The sequence below is a fragment of the Fistularia commersonii genome, chromosome 14 (genome assembly GCF_037954325.1).
Source record: "Fistularia commersonii isolate RoL2024-O1a breed Wild chromosome 14, RoL_Fcom_v1.0, whole genome shotgun sequence".
NCBI lineage: Eukaryota > Metazoa > Chordata > Actinopteri > Syngnathiformes > Fistulariidae > Fistularia > Fistularia commersonii.
The window spans coordinates 16,191,701-16,213,382 of NC_141297.1; the positions used below are offsets into that span (position 1 = coordinate 16,191,701).

Genomic DNA, 21,682 nt, shown 5'->3' on the forward strand with positions numbered 1-21,682 from the left:
AAACTGAAAACTTCACACTGGCCCTGGAGGGGACGCAGAGACCCCACGTCCATCCCTCCAGCTTGTTGTTCGTCGGGACCCTCAGCGGAAATACGCGGAATAAAAGCAGGGATGTGAGGAGAGACCAGCGAGGAGGAAGTGACATGTTTTGGTACCACGTGTGTTTATGAAGCTGATGGAATGTATCGGGGGTGGGGGGGGTTAGCAAATGAGGGAGTCAGGGGTGAGAGAAGTGGAAAGAGAATTCAAAGCTCGGGCAGAATAAAAGCCCAGGAGTGCACTTGAAGGAAATAATGAGAAGGAGAAGTAGGCTGGAGAGAAGAGGGGGGGGGTTTGGGAGAGGGATGATCAAAACACAGCATTAAGGGTAAGGCGGGAGGGAGACAAGCCCACAGTAGTTTGATAAACAAGTTATAGACAGAAAAAAAACAGGTGATTCAGAGAAGGAGCTGGAAGAGAAAGTATAAGCCGTCTAAATTCACCACTTGTTTAAAGCCACATCTAGCTAATAAATGGTTTATAACAATCAAAGTGCCGGCCCACATCATCCACTCACAAATTTATAAGCATACATACACTGGCCACAGTGAAAATGTTGCTTATCAGTATTACAAATAATATATCATCCAGCCACATCCAGACACAACACCAAAGCTGAACATTGGAAAAAAGCTGGAGAGAGTGAATGGAGATTTTTGGAGGGATGAAGCCAGTTCTGACCTTCTGGAGTCGGGAAAAATCCCTGACAAGAGATGAAACATAAATGAACCATTATAGTTCCAATGGAGAATAAGGGCCTAAAACACTTATAAGGAAAACATATTCATAGCTGGATGTTTGGTTCATCAGCTGAGGGCTGCAGGAATCCTCCTGTATGCCAGTGAGAATCCTACGAAGCATCCCCTGTTACTGCTGATAAATGTTTTTCATTAATTGTCTAATTAATTTCTCAAATGCCTCCACAGAGCACCAAAATTGTGACCAATGCTGTGCATAGGCATTTTACAATAAACAGAAGTGTGTGTAAAAAGTAGCGGTAATTACACTAACATTTCCACGTTACCGCGAATGTGAGTTCCTATGAATGGTGCAGTTAATGTCCCGTAAATAGTAAGCTGTGAGTAACGTATGAATAATGTTTTCTGAACGCAGGGCTCGTGTTCTGGAGACGACTCAGGCTCTGGTATCCGGACCGTTTGGCGTTGAGTGAGACAGGATGGCTGGATTGGGGCAGAGATGGTATTAAACTCTGTTCAGAGAAAGGAAGTGGAGATGTGTCATCGTTCAACCTTCTCACGCGTTTAACTGCTCTCATTCACAAGCCTTTGCCTCTACTCTAACTGTGTGTGTGTGTGTGTGTGTGTGTGTGTGTGTGTGTGTGTGTGTTTGTGAGTCAGTGGCTCCTCTCTGCGCATATCAACTTTCATCTCATTCACTGAGTCACAAATCAGCATCTCCGGGCCCGAATTCCTGTGGCAACCGAGAGCTGAATCACCCCTCCGTCCACGGCAACATATTCTCTGCGGATTTATCGGGCAGTGTCGATCAGCCAGTCTTCGTACAGATCATCAGTGAGCAACAAATCAGTTTGTGAGGGGGTGGGATAACAGTTGAACTTGGGTGAGAGGTTGCAGTCACATACAAATACATCCAATCATCAACTTCTCATTCACGAATACAGACATTTTTTATCCGATTAATCCACCAACTGTTTTTGGACTGAAGGAAGAAGATGGAGAACCTGAGGAGAACTCGGGAAGGAGAACATGGGGAGAACTCATACAGGGAGAACCCAGCGATTAAAATTGAATCAGGAATCTTCTTGCTGTGAGGTGAGACTGCTGACCACCATCCCCCCATTAAACTGACAGTTTTCCACATTGATTTATGGGTCGGATATCGGTTCTCATGTCCACAACCGGATTTAAGAACTGGCATTAGCTAAAGGTGATATTATATTCTGATTGCCAAACACTACCACCCAAGAATGTGACGTTTTCGGGCAATCTCTTGTGTTCTCTTTCAACTCCCGTAATACTTTATGTGTCTATGTGAGTCTCATCGGGACTCTGACGCACGCCAATCCACACTGTAAAGCTGAGATATTTAGAGCAGCGCTCAGGCTTAAAGTGTATACATCCGTCTGCATTGCAAGGAAACACTGGGTTTGACCTAAATGAGCTGAAAATGTATGAAAATAAACATCAGCAGCAGGGGAGGAAACAACTCGGGAGAGGGCCGCGCTTAAGTTCACACCGCTCCTGGTGCACAACCACGTCAGTTCTTCATATATAAGAGTAATTAAAGCAAGAAGCGGACCCTTCCCCTGCACAGTGAGGAGCCCCCCTGCGCCCCTCCTCCATCCTTGGCCCCCCCTCATGATCATGGCTTCCCCCTTTGACAGTGGTTGTAAAACTGCAGCCCCTTCCTCCATCAACAGCACATTTTCACCCCTGTTTTGGTTTTCTACAATAACACGATCTCACACTTAGTTTTGTTTTCAGGTTGAGGGCCCACTGTAACAAACTTTTTTTTAACTACAGTCATCTGAAAGGTGAATACTGTTTTTGTTTTCCAAGTTTAAAAAAAGCATATTTACATATTTTGTAAAACAAACATATATTGCATTTTTAAAAGCCTCCAATTTATTGATTAAATTAAATCTGTATGAAGCATGAAGGTGAGAGGTAAGAGGAATATGAAAATGACAGACCTCACTTTCTCCAGAAATTGTAAATCTAGCAAATATGACAGAGGTGAATGTATATGTGTGTGTGTGTGTGTGTGTGTGAGTGTGTATGTGGTTGGGGGCAAACTGGACTTTGGTTTCTTCTCAAAAAAGACGTTTCAGCTCTCATGAGAGACTAGCCTGACCTGGATGACTGAGAATCTCCATAAACATTAGGCTAGAAGCTAAATGCTAATAATAATTCAAGTGATTAACTTAGTACACTTTAGAATGTGTAATACATTATTATATACCATATTATGTGCTGTATATATGCCACTTAAGCAATTTGTGTAACTTTTTTTGTATTTTTTTCTTTGGGTGTGATTTGCAGGGTTAACAGAAGTCACTTGCAAATTTTAAGTAATACGGTTAAATAATCTTCACGTACGTATGTTGATTTCAATTATTTTTATATACATTTAACAATGTTAAATCAGAATCAGAATACTTATTGATCCTCTAAGGGAAAACTGCTTAAGTGATCAGTTTTATAAAGGTGACCTGACCAATGCAGCAGCTGCATGCGTCACCATTTACATTACGAAATTAAGACACTAGATAATAACTACAGCCCAAAGTGACAACAGGAAATGGGGCATGAATCATATGATTGAATCAATGTCACTGTTTGACTCTCTAAGAGAATTTTGAGAAAACAAAAACAAACACCAGCTAATATTTGAGGAAAAAGGTGACCAATGTTCAAAGAAATGTTCTATTCAAACTCCAACTCTCCAAGAGTAACAGGGAAGCACTTCCTGCCTCAAAATGATATTGAATATGTTTTCTACAGATGTAGCCTCCAAGCCTAGAGAGACCAAAGTTAAATGATGGCCGCATGCAAATAATGATTTTATAATTTGTGTGGGTTTGAATTGTGGTTTAATTATATGAACAACAATAAATATACAGTACTTATATTCTATCTCCTTATTCAGATTTGCTCATTTTTCATATATTCTCAAATATCCAGTCTTTCTGAAAAAACTCAAGAGCTGAAAAACATGCTCAATAGTTTTCAGTGTTAAAACGAAAAAAGGCGGGTCCGACATTGTGGCGGCAACAATCACCAGCCACTGGTTGCAGTGCAGGTCCAGAGGCAGTTATTCACCAGAAGTACACCACGGCTCTATTTCTGTCAGAAGCCACATTCATTTACGCAGAGCGGATCGAACAGGCAGCCTTTTAAAAATAAGACACCACAGAGAGACTGTAAGACAGGACGCAGCGACGGCGAGGGGAACACGACAAAACACTGATGGAGGCACTGCCAGAATATGTGCCAGAAATATGTGCATTAATCCAATGCAGCGAAAAATCCTGTACAAATCAACCACGGGCAAGAAATGACTTGTAAAAAAAAGTCCTAAATCACTTGAACATTTGGATGAAGTGATCTTAAAAATTTACAAAGCCAACCACAAAATCTGCTGCTGTTTCAGTTGGAATAAAAGTCAAAGGTGAAAAAGACATTGTTAAACCTCCCTTTAGGTGATTTTCTATTTCTGTTTAGCGCTGCGGTGACACTGAAGTCTCACCTAGACATCTAGACACCAGGCTCATATTAGAGTTATTTTGGGTCGGTCCCTCCCTCCGCATATAAACTCTATTCTAGGCCTAACTCAGGATTTTCCAGTGATTGGTCATGGCCATTTGAAGTGACAGCCATCTATTCTCTGATATAAACTTTGCAGGTGGTTTATCAGCATGTTAACTCATATGGTTGACAGAACTTATTTTTCAACTACCTCAATCACTGTGATTTTAATGTATTATTGTTATGTAAAACTACTGCAGGATATAGATGTGTGTGGTGTGCGTGTGTATATATATATACACACACATACTGTATATATGCACATAGTGTGTGTATACACACACACACTCACACATATATATATAGATATATATACTTTCCTGCTACTGGAGCTCCTCAGTGTGTAAGGTACCCTGACAAACTATAAATAACCTGGAGGGGAAGCTAACTGCTAACTGCTATACCTCATGAGCCAAAGAGTCCATCCACCTTAAACAATTGTACCAGCTCACTTCTAACCCACGGTTGTACAATAAGAACATGTGGAACACTTAAAAAGGGGAATTTTTCATTTGATCTATGAAAACGAGGGTGTTTTATCTCTGATCTGATCTTCGTGCATCACTCACAGATGAGTTTCCTTCCTCCTGATTGTGACTCTCACCCTTAAGAGTCTAAAATTATCAGCTTCAAATGTCAGTATGATTTATTTATAGTGACTACAGTTTGTGCAGGTACAAACTCTTTACATGCAAATGTACAGTCACTGAACACCGGTGAGGATCTGAAAAGGCCCATTCCAAAGCATTTTACTAATTCATTTCTTATTTTACACATGAATTGTGGGCAGTTAGTTGTCTACAAAACAACATGAGGGAGAAAAAGTGTGATTTCTCTGATACGACTCCTCTCTGTCATCTTCCCTATCAGCCCTGGTAACATATGCAAATTTGGTTCATTGAAAATAAGTCTTTGTCAAATTGTAAAGTGAACGCATTTAAAATATCCAGATTAAATCTGTGAATACAAATGACCAGGTAATAGCAAGGTAACAACTATGTATTCATATGATCCACAGCATGCAAGCCCTGCTCTGAGAGCTGAACAAGTAAAATCATTTCCTGGGACATCATCTTTGTGCTTTTCAAAATCACACAACATTTTTTGGTTTTCAACAGAATTTGACTTTGAGAATTTGAGGGACTGAGTCCCCCGGGCATCTCAGGACGTATTCTCCAAAGTCATTGATGTGTGTTTCCAGCAATGAGCCTGATTACTAATACATCCCCGGGGCGGAAATGACCCGGGGACAGTAAACTCAGTCAGAACCAGAGGTATGAAAAGTGAAAGGATAGAAGAAAGCAAGCGCTCAAGGCGAGATGTGTGTTGAGAGTGCAATCAGGGAGACACACACACACACACATATCAGGAGTGAGGAGTCTCCCACAGAAAAATAAAAATCAAGGACATCATCCTAACATCAGACAAACAGCAAGAATGTTTGTGAATAAAAACCAGAGCAGGACAATCAATATATTTCCAATATTACCCGTCTTAAAATTAGTATTGTGAGCCTCAAAAGCTTAAAAGTGAGGAGAAAAGAATCCAGAATTCAGTTCAAAATAATATTACAATATCATGATTTAAAAAAGTAAATGAATTGCAATATGATTTTCAAAAAACATAGAACACCTGCACATCAATGCAAAAAATATAAGCGATTAACAAATGAAAAAAAAACACAAAGGCCAGCAGTGTAACTGTCTTACAAATTTGCAAATGCATGAAGCGGATTGTAAGTTCAACCAAAAATTTCTGTATACCATACAGACATGTGACATGTCTTTTCGTTCCTAATGGTTCATGTAACTTGAAGCTAAAATATATATATTGTTATTGTTGATGAATTAAAGTGTTACTGCCATCTCTGCTCTTTGTTCTCAGTTGCCTCAAGCATAAGAATATTCAAGTATTTATCACTGACTTGCTGTGAAATCCACTGATCTATGCTAAAAGAATGCTATGTGCATTAAAAATAACCCTTTAATTACACATTGTACATCCTGATCCAGATCAGTCCTCCAAAGATGTAGTTGAGTCTGCCACATTTGGCTCGGTGCTACTTAAATCGTGAAAAAGAGGAAAGACAACTTGGCCTTTAGTTTTGTAAAATTTGGCCCAAAATAATTCAAAATAACAGAGTGAATGCTGACAGTTTAGAAGCTGACAAGACATTCAATGAACTGCGGCGGATATTAATGATGTCAACGGACAAAGAGATTTGAATGAACCATTGTTTGTTTTGTTTTTTTAAATAGAGTAAAAAAAAGTTTGTTTCCAGGCTTTTGATCCCAGATTATACAGTTTACATTACAATATAGATAAAATGTTTCTTAGAGGGTTCTTTATTTGTCTTTGTTTTGGGAGATCAAAGTTGCCTCTTTCATGACGCAACATCCTTAATATATTGAGAGGGGAAAAAAAAAGGTTGTGAAGACTTCAGGGATTTGATTTTTGGCTCCCCTGGCCTGATAATGCCGATTGAAGCGCCCTGATCCGAGAGGTGTTTTCGTCCTGTGGTGGCTGGATGCAAGTGGGCTCCCAGAAAGCAGCTGTTTCCTAGAAAAAAAACTGCAGCGTGTGGTCGAAGCATGTCGCGTCCTCCTACTATTTGCGCCTGGCAACTGGCTTGGGCCGCACTAAGTGAGAGCATGTGTGCCGGCGTTATTAGCTGTGGGCCTTTGCATAGTAAAAATGAAAATGTAAAAGTTATTTTCTTTCTTTAATTAGCCTTGTAAATATCTGAGCCTGTTTTCAATCACAATCCCGCCTGCCAGATTTGTGAGCGAATGTAAGAAGTACCCAAGTTAAACTGAGTGAAGTCATTTTTTTATCATCCATAGAAACACAGTTTATTTTGAATTATGAGCATGTTTAGTATCGAGTTTATTACCTCAATTCTCGCGAGTATCAACTCTTATTTAAAAAGATAAGGGCCCTCAGTCGGCCCTTAAAACCTGCTTTGTCTGTGTTTTTGTCGTTTTTTCCACAGAAAATTATTGAGAAAAGCTTTGAGCAGTAAATCATGTTCTAAATTTCATTAGAAATTGAGTATGACATATTTTGAATCAGGATCCAGAACCACAAAATTGTATGTACATATGACTCAGGAAGGCCGACGGTAAATCGGTAAATCACTTTATTTGTTGAGGATTAATGAAATTAAACATATTTCAGGATTTCTTTTAAAGAAAAAAAAATAATTCATTTACTAAGCGACGTTTTAGGCACAAATTTAAGTTTGTCCAAACTGAAACAATCCATTAAGTTTCTGACATTTTCCTACAAAAACTAGATATTTGTTGTTACTTTTGTGTGTCCCTCTGAAAAACTATCTATTATCAAAGGGGTCATAAGCTTCTTAATTGTCTCAAGTAGCATAATAAACTAGTATTGACTGTTATTAACATTGTTCTTTTTTGTCTTGTTAAAGTACATTTTGATTTAATCCTTTTTTAAGCGTTTTTTTTTTTTTTTTGCTAATTAATTGATTGCTTATGCATCCAGAAAATAACAGATTAGCATCTGAGGTGGGTGTGTTGGCAGATCGATTTTGGAAGAACCAAAATCAGCAATTCTGAAACTAAAGGACGCTGGAATCCACTGAAGTTGAGTGTGTTGCAGCATGGTGCTGATGTGTCAATGTTGTGCTCGAGAAATGTCACAATGTGTGACTGCATTTTCTTTAGATGCAGAGTGAGTGTGCCGCATGCTGCCTGTCCTCTACTGGCAGTGATTGGCTATTTAAATGTTTTAGCTTTTTAAGGTAAATTATGATCTCAGCTGAAAAAAAACATCCTCATGTCTTCATGGCGGTCAGAAATCAACCAGCTTATAAATGGCAAGAAAACCTGAATTTGAGATTGATGCACTGCAAATCAAAGACTTCCGTTCTGGAAGGTTCTGCTCAACAACATGTAGAATTAAATAGCTTCAAATTCAGAATCCTGCATGACACTGAGGTGTGTTGTCCTTAACTGGCCCACCGCTGCATACAGAACTGACACATAATGTGTAACACACCTGTTGTGGGTAGTGGACATCCACACAACTAAAACACACACACAAATACACACATACACACACACACATACACACACACAGACGACTGTGATATGCTGTGATACTCAAGAAGGCACAACAAAGTTGCAGCCCCTGCAGCCCCTTGGCAAAAAACATCCATTCTAGCATGAACCTGGTCCACCCCCACCATCCCACACACACACACACACACACACACACACACACACACACACACACACACACATACATAGCCTCTGCTATCGCTGACTGAAAGGTGAAAAAGTACAAAGGAAGGGATCAGAGCTTTTCCGATTCTTCGCTGCTTATTAACTGCCGTTTGTCCTTCGCTTTAACACACTGATGCTCTTTTCTCATGGAAATCAGCCTGCTGCCGCCGCCACCAATGCTGCTCGGGAGCTGCAGAGGATTGTGGGGGATTTTTCAGCCGAGGAGACCTCCCTCCGACTCCAAAAAAACAGCCCTCAAACATACACACACACACATGCACGCGTGCGAGCCCACACACACACGCACACACACACAGAGTCAAACATGAGCCATGCCTCCGCCCGCAGGACGCGATGTGAGGCGGTTAATGAGAAGAAGCTGGGGAGCAAAAAGGCTGAGAAATAACACAATCATCATTTTGTGACCAAGGAAACATAGATGTGGCCTATGACATACAAACACATGCACACACACATACACACACACACACGTATAATTTGTATTTCAACGTTGAGTGACCCAGTGAACAATTGCAGATTAATTGCAGATTTGATTAGAGCGGGATGAAGGGGAACAGAATATCAGAATATTCAGTAGCCCCTTCTTAAATGTTGTTTTTTGTTAACAAATCTCATCATAAGATCCTTACTTGTCTATTTTTTGCTTTCTGCTTGTCAGTTTTTTTATACGTGCTTTAAATTTGTCTTTGAAATAAAAAGTCAATTTGAAAAAACTAAAGAAAGACAGGAAGGAAAAAAGGAAAGTCCATTATATATACTGCATTTTGTATCCTTAAATGTGTAATGACAATAAAGTTGAATCTAATCTAAACTTATCTAATCCATTCATTCATTTGTTTCAAGGAGACATCTAGAGCTGTTAGAATCTAGATGCAGGTTGTTACTTCTTTTCTATTCAATTCTATTGACTAGCAATTTGACATTAACTTTTGACACCGATTAAAGATTATTGACAGATTAACTCCCTCACCCCCCATCCACGTCTTTTCCACCTCACACTGCTTATGTCAGTGTTGGTTACCTCCACGACACCCAACCTCAGTCCAGTGACATGCACAGGCGCACACGCGCATGTGCACTGGAGCACTTGACGCCCAGGAATGTTTTAACATTTGATATATTTTAACACAGGTTTTAACTGAGCGTTTGCACTTGCTATGAAGCTGGGTATTTTTGACACGTAGAAAACTGTTTTCTTTGCTTTGTGTTTTTCCACGGGAAAAAGTGTCATGTATATACACATATATTTCTTTATATTATATATACACACACATATATATATATATATATGTATATGTGCGTGTATATGTACAGTATATATGTGTGTGTGTGTATACAGGTATGTATGTGTGTATGTTGTTTACGCCTCCTCTTCATTAAGGCATTTCCTTAATTTTACATAGTTTTCATCTATTTGTGTTTTAAAAGTTTGTAAGTTTGTGTTTATCCATTTAAACCACCTTCTTTCATTTATTGAATACATCAATTACCGATCAGCCTCAGTGAGAAAAGTAGATTTCTGCAGATAATTTTCTTCAGTGATCATGAAAATTCATTTTTCTCACAAATAAATTATTTATTTGATGTAGAGAAAGAAATGGTACACTCCTACAATGAAAGTGCTTGTTGCAGCTTTGTTAGTGATCGATAATTTGTTTGTAAATATCACAATTGACTTATGATACGTGTCTATCAAATTTCAACAGACAATTTCAAAGCATCACATTCTGGGGAATGCTTATCACAGCCTTACTGATGAAAAATATTTCTCAGACACATCATGTTATAAGATATCACTAAATAATGGCATGAAAATTACAACCATCGATCACAATCCACTAAAATCTATCAGTCACATTAAGATTAAATAAGCGGTCAGATCCTGACTAATATCATCAGTCAATCACAGCTCAATACATCTATTAATCACATCAAGGTAATTAACATCTATCCACCCACATCCTGACAGGTGATATCTATCGGTCATGTCTTGACAGAGAGTCTCTATTCATCCCTGTCGAACAGATATTATCGAGCAATTACCCTGGCACAGATAGCCCATCAATCATATCCTGGGAGAAATTTCCAATCAATCACATCCTAAAAGGCAAAACCCATCCAATACAGGCAAAAGGACAATATCGATCGATCGCCATCCGACAGTATATACTGTTACTGGCCATAATCTTCATAAAATGATGATTTGATTGATTTAGAAGTGATGCTATTACTTAGCTGATCCAGCAGAGGGAGCTCTGATCGGATTGCAAGTTAGCGATGGACAAGTTAGCAAAAACAACAAATTGTAATCAACATCCCCCCAAATATGAAGCATATCTGACCTTTCTCCTGATACACAGTGTCAGTGAAGACAGTCATTCAAGGGTTCTCCATCAGTCAAGTTATACGTCAGGATTACAACAAAACACGCGCGTTCAACATACAGCATTCCTATCTCTGGCAGACTAATTATTTCAGGAATTATCTGGTATCTTATTGGAGGCAAAAAGGACAATTGAAATGTCTCCTTCTCCACCATACTATTGGTTAAAGCAATCCTGGACATTTTACCCCTAATACACTATAATATACACCTTAATACAGGATGTGCGCACAAACACTTACGCATTACACATTACATGCAGTGACACACTATGCACACGTACACTCATGCACACAAATACACTTCACAAATGAGTACAAATACATGTGGTATACAAATACACACTGGGCACACTAACGCTGATTGACACTGTGCTTACTAACAACATTACACATTAGTAAGCACTTTCCTCTCTATAACTGATACACACTTCTACACACTATGTATACGGGCAATAATACAGACTGTGCACATAACACTAATAAAGAATGTGGACACAGACACAAATACAAATTAATAAACTCTGTGCACCGAGACAAGTTAAAACTAACTGATTTTTCATATTAAAAAGGTTACTCTCCTTACCCCTGCAATTTATATATATGTATATGTATATCTATATCTATACAGTATATGCATACATTGCTATGCTGCCAATTCCATCAAACATATTAATTTGAAAGTTTTACATTTTCAGTCCAAAAGAAAAGATTTACATCAGCTGAATTTCATTATTTGTTCAAGTATTGTACTGAAGTACGATAAGTACTTGACTTTTCCCTGCACTTCTATCCAACTCATCTCATAGTGTAGTACTTTCTCTCCACTATATTTGCAGTTACTAGTTACAGTTCCATCCCCCGTTCTCTCCAATAAAAACAGGAATCTACATTTAAACCAAAGGATTATATTCTCTGGCTTTTTTATATTAGATTGTTTAGTTGTGTTTTTGGAATATTTTAGTAAAACGGCAGCACTGCAGTTCGACGCCGCACTTGGGTTTTCTTCTTTCGTAACAAACTAGTGTGATCATAAACTCCTATATGTGACCTTTTAAGATATTGAAAAATTTGATAGAATTCAGGGGTCAGTTTTAGATATTAGTATCGGACAAAGTAAAGTGGAGTCTCTCACTATGCTGATACCGTTTACTTCCCTTATCTGGCTTTATTGAAAATGATGCGTTAAATTACGGAAAACTGACTCTGAATTACTTGTGAGTCACCTCTCGCTCATTCTTGGGTAAGTTTAACATCATCTCTTCCTTATTCTGAGGATCATGTGACTATATCTCGCTGAAAATCAATCTTTCAGGTTTATTATTGACAAACTTTTGGAATAATTGATGAATTTCTTTCCATGATTTCTCGCTGAGTCTACTGTAAGGCTGATTTTTAAAAGTTGTCTATTGCCATCTCTCTTTTCCAACCAACAAATAACATCATGGCACAGCCAAATGTATATCATATTTACATTATTCATCATAATTCTTGATCATTAACTCACACTATTCAGTTTCAGCCTGCCTTGAAAGGTGACTAATTTCTCATTCTTCCACAAAATTTATCAGTGATTCTGAAACAATTAAACATACAGAGGGGAGGATAAAGAGACAGTTACATTTTGCATAGGTGTAGACATGAGCTGTTCAAAAAGGATCTGACTCAAGGTTACTTTAAGGTCAGCCCCTTGGCATTTCTTGAGTAATTTTTAAGGGGAAAGAAAAAACCCCACCGCCCTCTTAGAGGCATCACATATTCAAATTCACTCAGAAACCTTCCCACAACTGTATATAAAATCACACCAGTGATTTGGATCGCAAGTCATTTCTGATGATGCTTTGGATTAATGCTCAATTTATCTTAAAATAAAATGTGCATTATTAGCAGGTGGTTGCAGGTAACAATTCGATGTGCAACCTTTGTACAGATATTATGCCACAGTTCAATAAATTGGCTATATATCGATCAGTATTGAGAAAATCCATCACTTTGTTTTTTATGTAACTTCAGTCAGCGGCGGAATACAGGAGATCAACAAGTGCATCAACTAACCGCAAGACACACACACACACACACAAACACACACACACACACACACACACACACACACACATATAACCCCTGGGTTGTTATTTGCCCTCTTTCAAGGAAAAGCACACGCACACACTCAAGGGGAAGGACACAAAACATCTGACCAGACGCAAATATGACACGGAGTACCGTGGGGGAGGGGGTGTAGAGGGGGCTTGGTGTGTGTGTGTGGAGGGGGGGGATCGTGGCTCCAAGGTGTTTGCGTGAAATTCCGCCACGGATCGCCCCCACCACCTCCACCACTCGACTCCGTGGAGTGCGCTCTCCACGCCGACACACCGACACACACCACGGGACCGTTCCCTCCGCCCGCTGCTCCGCCGCGGCGCCCAGGATACCCCCCCCCCTCCCCGCCACCCACTCAACCCACCCCCACAACCAACACTAACTTAGTCAAAAACTCGCCACGGCTGCGAGGGAGGGGGAAAGCGAAGGGTGAGCCGTCGGACAAAGTGCATCGTGTTCGGACGAGCTTCCCCCTCCGGCGGCGCGTCGGTCCGCACCGACATCCAGCGCCGTCCCGCCGCCGACTGACAGAAACAACAGCTCGCTAACAATGTGTGCATGTGTGCGTGCGTGCATGTGGGTGCGTGTGCACGCGTATGCGTCGCGCGTGTCGATGTGTCAGTCAGCAGAAACACAGTGTAAAAAACACACACACACACACAAGCACGCGCATCACCACATCATGAGCCTTAACAGAAAAAAAAAACGCTTTTTATTCTATTTTCGTTACTTTTTTTTTTTTTTTTACTCACCGAAAACACTTCCCAGCAGCGCATTAGTGAGTTTCACATGGAGCCCCGGTGACCGTCCATCCCGGCCCGGACCAGAAAGCCGCCGTGGGAGAGCCCACGCAGAACCGCTCCGCCGCACCGTTCTCTCTCCCCGCCCCCCCCTTCTCCCCTCGAGCTGCCGCTGCGGGATTTAAAAAAAATAAACAACGACAACAACTCTTTATCAAAAGTTGTTCCTGTGAGAGTGTGTTTTTGGGGCCTGGGAGTGTGTGTCTCTCCTCAGGCTGCAGCCGAGTTATGGGGCGGTAAGCATTGTGGGAGTGTGACGTCACTGGCCACTTTCACAAACTTTTTTTTTCCAGGCAAGGACAGTTTATCGTTGATTTTATTTCATGTTACTTTATATGCAACAGCCTGCGGCCAGTTCTCCCCGTGCATCCGCGCGACGACTGAACGCCACATTTTTACTAATAATGTTTTTTTAATTTATTTTTTGTGCGCAGGACCGTCTGAAGTTATCAAAGTCGCACTAAATGTGGGAAACTATGCCAATAATCTGCTTTTATATAGTCATATAAAATTCGATATTTCACTTTTCTGTTTTAAATTTGATAAATAAATGACAGTCATTTAGACATTTGTATATTGTCAATTCAAAAAGTTGAAGTATAACGTCACCCAGTTCTCACAATTTCCAGCCTTTTTAAAGGAAAAAAATGCAAGAAATGAGTATTTGTTTGCAAACAGACCTGGGAAAACACGTTTATTCGTAAATTCATTTCTATTTAATGTATTTATAACGGGGGGCCGTAATAGATGTGTTGCCATTGAGTTCTCCTGCCTTGCTATATGCACTTGTTTAATATTATTGCTTCGCTTATTATAATTATGCAATCCAATACTTTACACTTAATTATTATAACTCGCAATAGTAGGGTTGATAACTTTATTGTTATCATTATTATCATTACATTTGTACATGGAAGTCAGGTGCCTCCCATCCCCCCACGTGGTAACCCTGCCGGTGGTCCCGTTTGTTTTACCCAGTGTGTGTGTGTGTGTGTGTGTGTGTGTGTGTATGTGTGTGTTTGTAAGAGAGAGAGAGAGAGAGAGAGAGAGTATGTGCTGGGAGTGTATGGGGGGTGAGAGAATTACTTCCAGGGCACATCAACTGGTTTCCTCGCCCAACCCCCGATCGCCCCCTCACACCGCGGCACCCACCTCACGACCCCCTCGATCCCGCGGGGTGAATGTGTTTGTGCAGAGTTGGTGAGGGGAGGGGTCTTCAATAATGCTGCCTTCAGGCTCCGTGGGGTTTTCTGCCACGCCGCTGGAAGTAGTTCGTTACCAATGGTTTCCTGACCGATGTCACGTGGTTACATCGCGATGCCACTCACGTCTAATTTCACAATCTGCGCTGGCGAAAGTTTCAATAAAAGCCGAAAGCACGTAAACACGGACCGCGGCTTGCTGTCGGTCTTTTAAATAGAATTCTCGTCGGCTTGTCACAAACTTGGAGGCGAAAGCTGAAAGACTTGAAATGGAGTTTTACAGGCGAACCCTCATAAACACGCCGCTTCGCAATCAACAGGTCCGTCGTAGTGGCCGCGTTTCCGACGGGACGTGAAAGCACCCAAAGGCCTTTCGGCTTGTTCAATAGCGGATCGGGACAGAAAATGCGTATTGTTCACGGGAAAAGACCCCCCCCCCCAACTCAGCCTACCGGGGATGTGTGTGTGTGTGTGTGTGTGTGTGTGTGGGTGGGTGGATGTGGTGGTGCGTATCACCGGGAAGTGGAACCAGGAAACTATTTACTTGCAAAGCTGTAGGTGCTGCAAAAATCACCAATGTTTACTTTGTGTTCTTAAGTTGAAGAGTTGCGCTGAGAAATGTAAAAGTGACAGACAGTTGGAACGGAAGCGCTTCCTTTGATTCGAGGATTTTTCAAATTAAAATACTGCCTTTGAAAAACAAACTGTGATTAATAGGCAGTGTAAAATTTAACCTTCTGGCGCAGCGGAGAATGTTGTTTCTAGAACCGAATATTCTAGGTTCAATTCTAGGTCCTCCTAGTGTGTCAAAGTGTTGTTGAGCAAGACACTGAACCCCTAACTGCTCCCCTGCCAACTGCTCATGGTTCATCCATTATGGTTTAATTGCAGAGAACGAATTTTCCCTCGTTGAGTCATAAAGTATACATTATTATTTATTATTAAACAATAAAAATATTAAAATTGAAAACACACAGAAAAAGATTGGGAGGGGGGTGTATTTCTGAGAGCACATTCGTTTTTTATATTCAATTTAATATCTAACAGTTTGTAATCATTCAGACAATCTTAAACATTTATATATATAATAAGTAAACTTTGAAACGGCCATTGAATCGGAAATAAATGATAAAATATGGTTTCATTGTAGTCGTGGTTGTCCTGCATTCAGAGTGGATCAATACATGATCAATACGTGGGGGGAAATGTTTCTGTTCTTGAACTTGTTTTTCTTATTAAAGTCTTTCCACACACCACTTTTGATTCTCTTCTTATTCTCTATAAGTGGCAGGAAATAATTAACAAGTAAAAAAAAAAGAAAAATTGATATTCAGCCCTAATTATTCGTTTTGAAAACTGCAGTGATGAACTTTATTGTTTGTAACTGAAAAAGTTGAATGTTTGGGAGAAATCATATTTGTTTGATATATCAAATTTGAAGTCGTCTTTTGCGTATCACTTCATGATCCCTTAGTCCCCTTTAATAAAATAATGAGTTTTACATTTCATGAAGAAATTATTGAATAATTATAAATAAATCAGAAGAAACACAGATAGTTGTAAAATGCAGAAAAGGACTGATTGAAAACACCAAGATTATTATTTCCTGTTCTTGGTGAACATATTGAGGATAAACAAGTTTTAAATCTACTGTCAAATTCATATTTGTGAGTTTGTGTGTGTGTGTGTGTGTATCTGTGAGTGTATGAATGTGACCAGAGTCAAAAGTTATCCACAAAAAGGTCAACCCCCCCAATACTTCATTTGACATGTGGTTATCTCCCCATACACCGTCTTGCCTAAGCTGCGAAGAAAATGAGGCAGTGTCATTTCCCAGCTTTTTGAACCATTCTGAGATGTTCTTCTGTGAAGAAAAACATATTTAAATAGCTGATAACATAGTTGAGGGAATACTAGAGCCCCTTAAATAAACACGAAAGTGTGTCTCCATGGTGACAGAGAGGAGGCTCCTTTAAACAGGTACAGCCAGGAGTGGGGAGTGGTGGAGGTTCACCACACATCTTGCGATTCCATTTGTAATTTATTTGGACTATTCAAATTTAACGATAGTGCATTTTCATATTGGAAGTGATTTGAATCAGAGTTCATTAGCTTGGTTCATTTTCAGTATCATTGTTCTTGTTAATATTCAGTTCAAGCAAAACTCAATTGAACCACTTGACTCTGAGACAATCAACAGCTGACATTTAAACTTTTCTGATGTGTTCAAACTTAACATTAGCCCGATTGCGATTTCCGTCAGTAATACGACCCTTGTTCAATGTTTTCCTCATCTGGTTGTCCGTGGCATTCCAACAGCATGACCACAACAAGATTTAAATACTGATCATTTTCTTAGAATTTGTTGCATTACGAATGAATGATGAGAGGACATTGCATAATGAGAATTTTAACTTTGTTGTTTTAATAAAATCTGCAATGCATGTATTATATTAATATATGAAACCAGATTCTTGATATTAATCAGACTATAACAGTACGTTACAGAAATCCAGTATCTGGTGGATACTAAAGGAATGTGCATCATGCAAGTAATGCATGTAGAACTTTAACACCACAAATTCTCAGTGGTATAGATTTGAGCGCATGAAAATATTCAAGGCATTTATTCCAAATTTAAAAAGCTGTCGTAAACTGTCTTCCTGCGTTTCTGGCAATTTCTTGATGAATTATTCATGCAATAAGTGTTTTGGTCGACTCTCTTCATGCATTTTGCCCTGTTGCAGAATTGCTTGACAGAGAAATTTACAGAGGAAGCACTGATATGCTAAGTAGCAGAAATAAACTCTTGGATTAGTGAGGACATTTGGAAACAAACAAATAACAAACTGGATTTTTACTGGATCTGCATCTGGATCTAAACAGTGAAAAGCTGAATCATGGCTGTGGTCTATATCGGTGCAGAGCTTCAAGGGAGGATGTGCTTCTATTTGAGGTTTGTTAACGGTCTATCGTGTGTTCGCACCAGAGACAACAACAGGCCACGCACACATATACACACACACACACACACACACACCATTATCAAACTCCCTTGCCCACATTCACTCAAATCAGCATCACCCAGCACAATAATAGCAATTAGCAAGAAGGACAATTTGTCCACATCTGGAGGGCATTTCCTTGCCGCCAGGAACTCGATGGTTCTTCCAGCAGGGTCCGGTGCGGTGGGAAATTGCTTGGTGGGTTTTATGTGTTTTGTTTAAAACAGATGGCCTGTTTACATTAACAGACATGGCGATAAACAGCCGGGAGAGGATAGGAGGAAAACACAGACACACACCTCAGTTTGGACCCGCAGAGAATTGAAGGATTGATTTTTCTCAAGCTTATAAATTGTCCTATTGTCTAATTTTCTATTTCCATAGTGGACATTTTTTATCTAAAAGGCTGCAGTTTCAGCTCTCCCAAAAACGTCAATCACTAGTTCCACCAATGAGGCACCGACTCAGCTTCCTGACCCTGGTTCTACAAATCCGTTGGAACTTTTCACTGATATCTCAATAAAGTATCAAACAACTGACTAGCTCTTTTTTCCTTTCACATGCTGAATCAGAATGGACTGATGTCTAAAGAAAGGAATGATAAATAATATTGCCTCCACAGGTAAGGCCAACCTCATCTCCTAATCTCTGAAGATGGGTACAGTAGCTCTTCTATTATGTTCCCGCCATGCTCTGCTCCAGTGCAAAACATTTTGTGTAATTAATTGTAGCACTTCCCAAATGGCCACGACAGACCCAGAGGGTAATGACACCGTGGATGATCTCAAACTGACCTCACTCTTGTGTCTCATTCATATCTAATGACGTTTTGGTCAATCATATGGAATACCCTATAACAGGCTTATGAAGTGGTAAGAACCCTAAACCCAAATCATCATTTTATATCTGTTATATCTGGCCTTCATATGGCAATGCAATGACCTTTTTTATGGTCCTGCTCACCTGATAATTCATTCTACTCGAATTGCAGTAAGCAACTCAGGCTCACACACACACACACACAGTTTCACCTTGTAACCTCTTTCAATAAACAGGGTGAAATAAAGAAAGGAAAGGCAATATTTCAACATTTATAACATGTCAGAGAAGTTGAGTTGTGATGTTATAGATTTTCAGGGTCTGCTCAAAGACGCAGAACATAATCTGATCATTTTTCTCACAGTATCTCATTATTTTACTTTTTTCAATTTTTTACATCGCAGTTCTATTTCTTTTGTGTTTTTTGAAGACATCAAAAAATTGTCATAATAAATATAAATAAAATAAATCAGATCATTTTTTCAGTATCATTATAGTCATGCAAACTAGGAAATGTTCACACTTGATAATCTGGAGTGTTTTGCAAATTAAGATTCCAATGATTTAATTAATTCAAAGGGGATGTAATAGATTACTGGTCCATTTAAAAGTTAAAGTTGGAGCTGAGCTGCAGTGTGTGTTGGTGTCTATCAGCTGGGACGAGGCGGGGCTTCACATGGCTTTCTCCAGGACCTGCTGGTGCTGGCTGATAAGGACGGGTGGAACATCACATCTCACCAGCTTTGCCTCCACGTAATGAAATAGTAGTACGAAATAAGATTCGAGGAAGAAACAGACCACTGAGTTGAAACATATGTGAAGGCTCACCGCAATGAGATTTTATTGATTTGATAACACATTTCATGGAAACTGGCCCAGTTACATCTTTAATTGGAACGAAACACTGGAGTTCCACGTCTGCCATTGCACCTGTATGTGTTCATTGACTTCTTGGCAAAAACAGACCCAAAATGAAGAAATGACATTACAAATTTATAAAACAGAGCAAATGAAACAGCAGGGGAGGGAGCATGTGACCTTGGTAGTCAGTGGCTGATTGGTCAGAAACATCAGATCTGTGTCAGTTAATTAGTCACAAGTAATGATAGAATGACAATTAATAGGCGGGAAGTAAAGTGAGACCGTAAAACAAAGGGAAGCAGGAGTTCATGGCATAACAGCAATCAGCTAAAAACAGTGATTTCAAAATGAGACGCAACAAATGGCAGAATATCGGAAACAATAGCAAAACAAAACAAACAAAATACTGGACAAAGTGATGTTCAGTTTCATGAGTGTCAAGTCCTTCCAGTTTAAATGGCCCTTATACAAGATTTTTGTATTTCGTAACAAGAAGAACTATGGGCGAAAAATATTCAATATAAACAAATTCATAAGCACCTATTTATGACTTTTTTTGTTTTGTTTTTAAGTATCACAAATGTTACAGTTCCGTGGTGAATTAAAAGCAAGTAATAATTAAATACCTGATAACACAAGTACACAGTTTGGAAGTAAAGTTACACAAAAATGTTTTTAAACTGTCTTTGTTGATGAGTTATTTTTAAAATGTCACACAAAATATCCCTGGAAAAGTTACAAAAAAAAAACACTTTTAACATGACAAAAAATATATTCATCCAAAAAGATAGTTTGAACTTATGAAAACTTCAAAGATCATGAATTTTGCAAACCTAGATGAGGTTTGATCATTTTTAATTAAAAGTACCTGAAACCATATTTATGGTCTGTTCTATCAAAGCAACATTAACCAATAGTTTACATAATACTTTTGAAAAATGTTCTTTCCGTCTGTCTTGAGAGACATTGTGTATTTGTGATGTTTTCTTTTTTCTTTTTTTGCAAAATAAAAGTAATGAAATAAAAAACAAATTATATGTAAAGAGGGAAGAAAACAAGTGAATAGATTTATATAGTTTTATGCATGAAAAATCTTTTTAATGGCCATTAGAAAATTGCAGTACTTCAACATGAAACATATATTTTGATGTTTTATTTTCATCATTTACATATTAGCATTGTATCTCTTTCTACGAAACACTTTAAAGTTCTTCAGAAACTTAGTGCAAAACTGACCAATGACTGAGCACTTCTAGTAGAAAAAGAAACTAAGGCAATAATAAAATTAAATAAATAACATGGGTATATTTTAAGGAGTTAAAATGAATTGCATATCTGTTTGTGCGTGCATGGGAAGGTGGGTTCATACTTTTATATTTAGCATAGAGGAGTTCTGAAAGTTTTAATACTTCTGCCGTTCACTGTGGTTGCCTCTTTAAGCTCCGCCCCTGAACGCCAGGCTTGTTCTGATTGGCCAGTTTGTAGACCGCCTGCATGTTCACCTCTTTCCAACCACTGCAGCTTGTATTGGGGGAATCAGCTCAACAAGTTCCAAATACATTTTTGAGTAAAATCTAGACTCAACCTTTCCGTGAGTAAAAGAACTAAAACCACGCAGTGAAAATTGAAATTGTATTCCATCACAACTTAAACTACTGCATTCAAAAATTCCTTCTTTTTTTATGTAACTTTTGACTTACATATGTGGTGTACAACTGTGGTAAAAAAAAATACCCTAAAAAGGGTTCAATATAATATATTCATGTAAAACGCCACTATTACTAGTTGAATATAGCAAAAAGTAATGCACGTGTGTATATACTGTGAATATAAAGTATGAATAAATTGCCTAATTTTCATACTACTTTATCTGGGGTTAAAACAAAGGTAAGAACAAACAAATTATTTGCAATT

The 21,682-nt window shown here is 39.1% G+C and overlaps 1 protein-coding gene across 1 annotated transcript in view; it reads right to left on the bottom strand.

Moving 5' to 3' along the window:
* Positions 1-13,975, bottom strand: part of plagl2 (pleiomorphic adenoma gene-like 2) — a 36,752-nt gene extending 22,777 nt beyond the window's left edge. The window contains exon 1 of the mRNA XM_086159000.1: positions 13,834-13,975. The gene's annotated coding sequence lies outside the window, so the exon portion shown is untranslated. The remainder of the gene's footprint in view (positions 1-13,833) is intronic.
* Between the last annotated feature and the right edge of the window lie 7,707 nt (positions 13,976-21,682).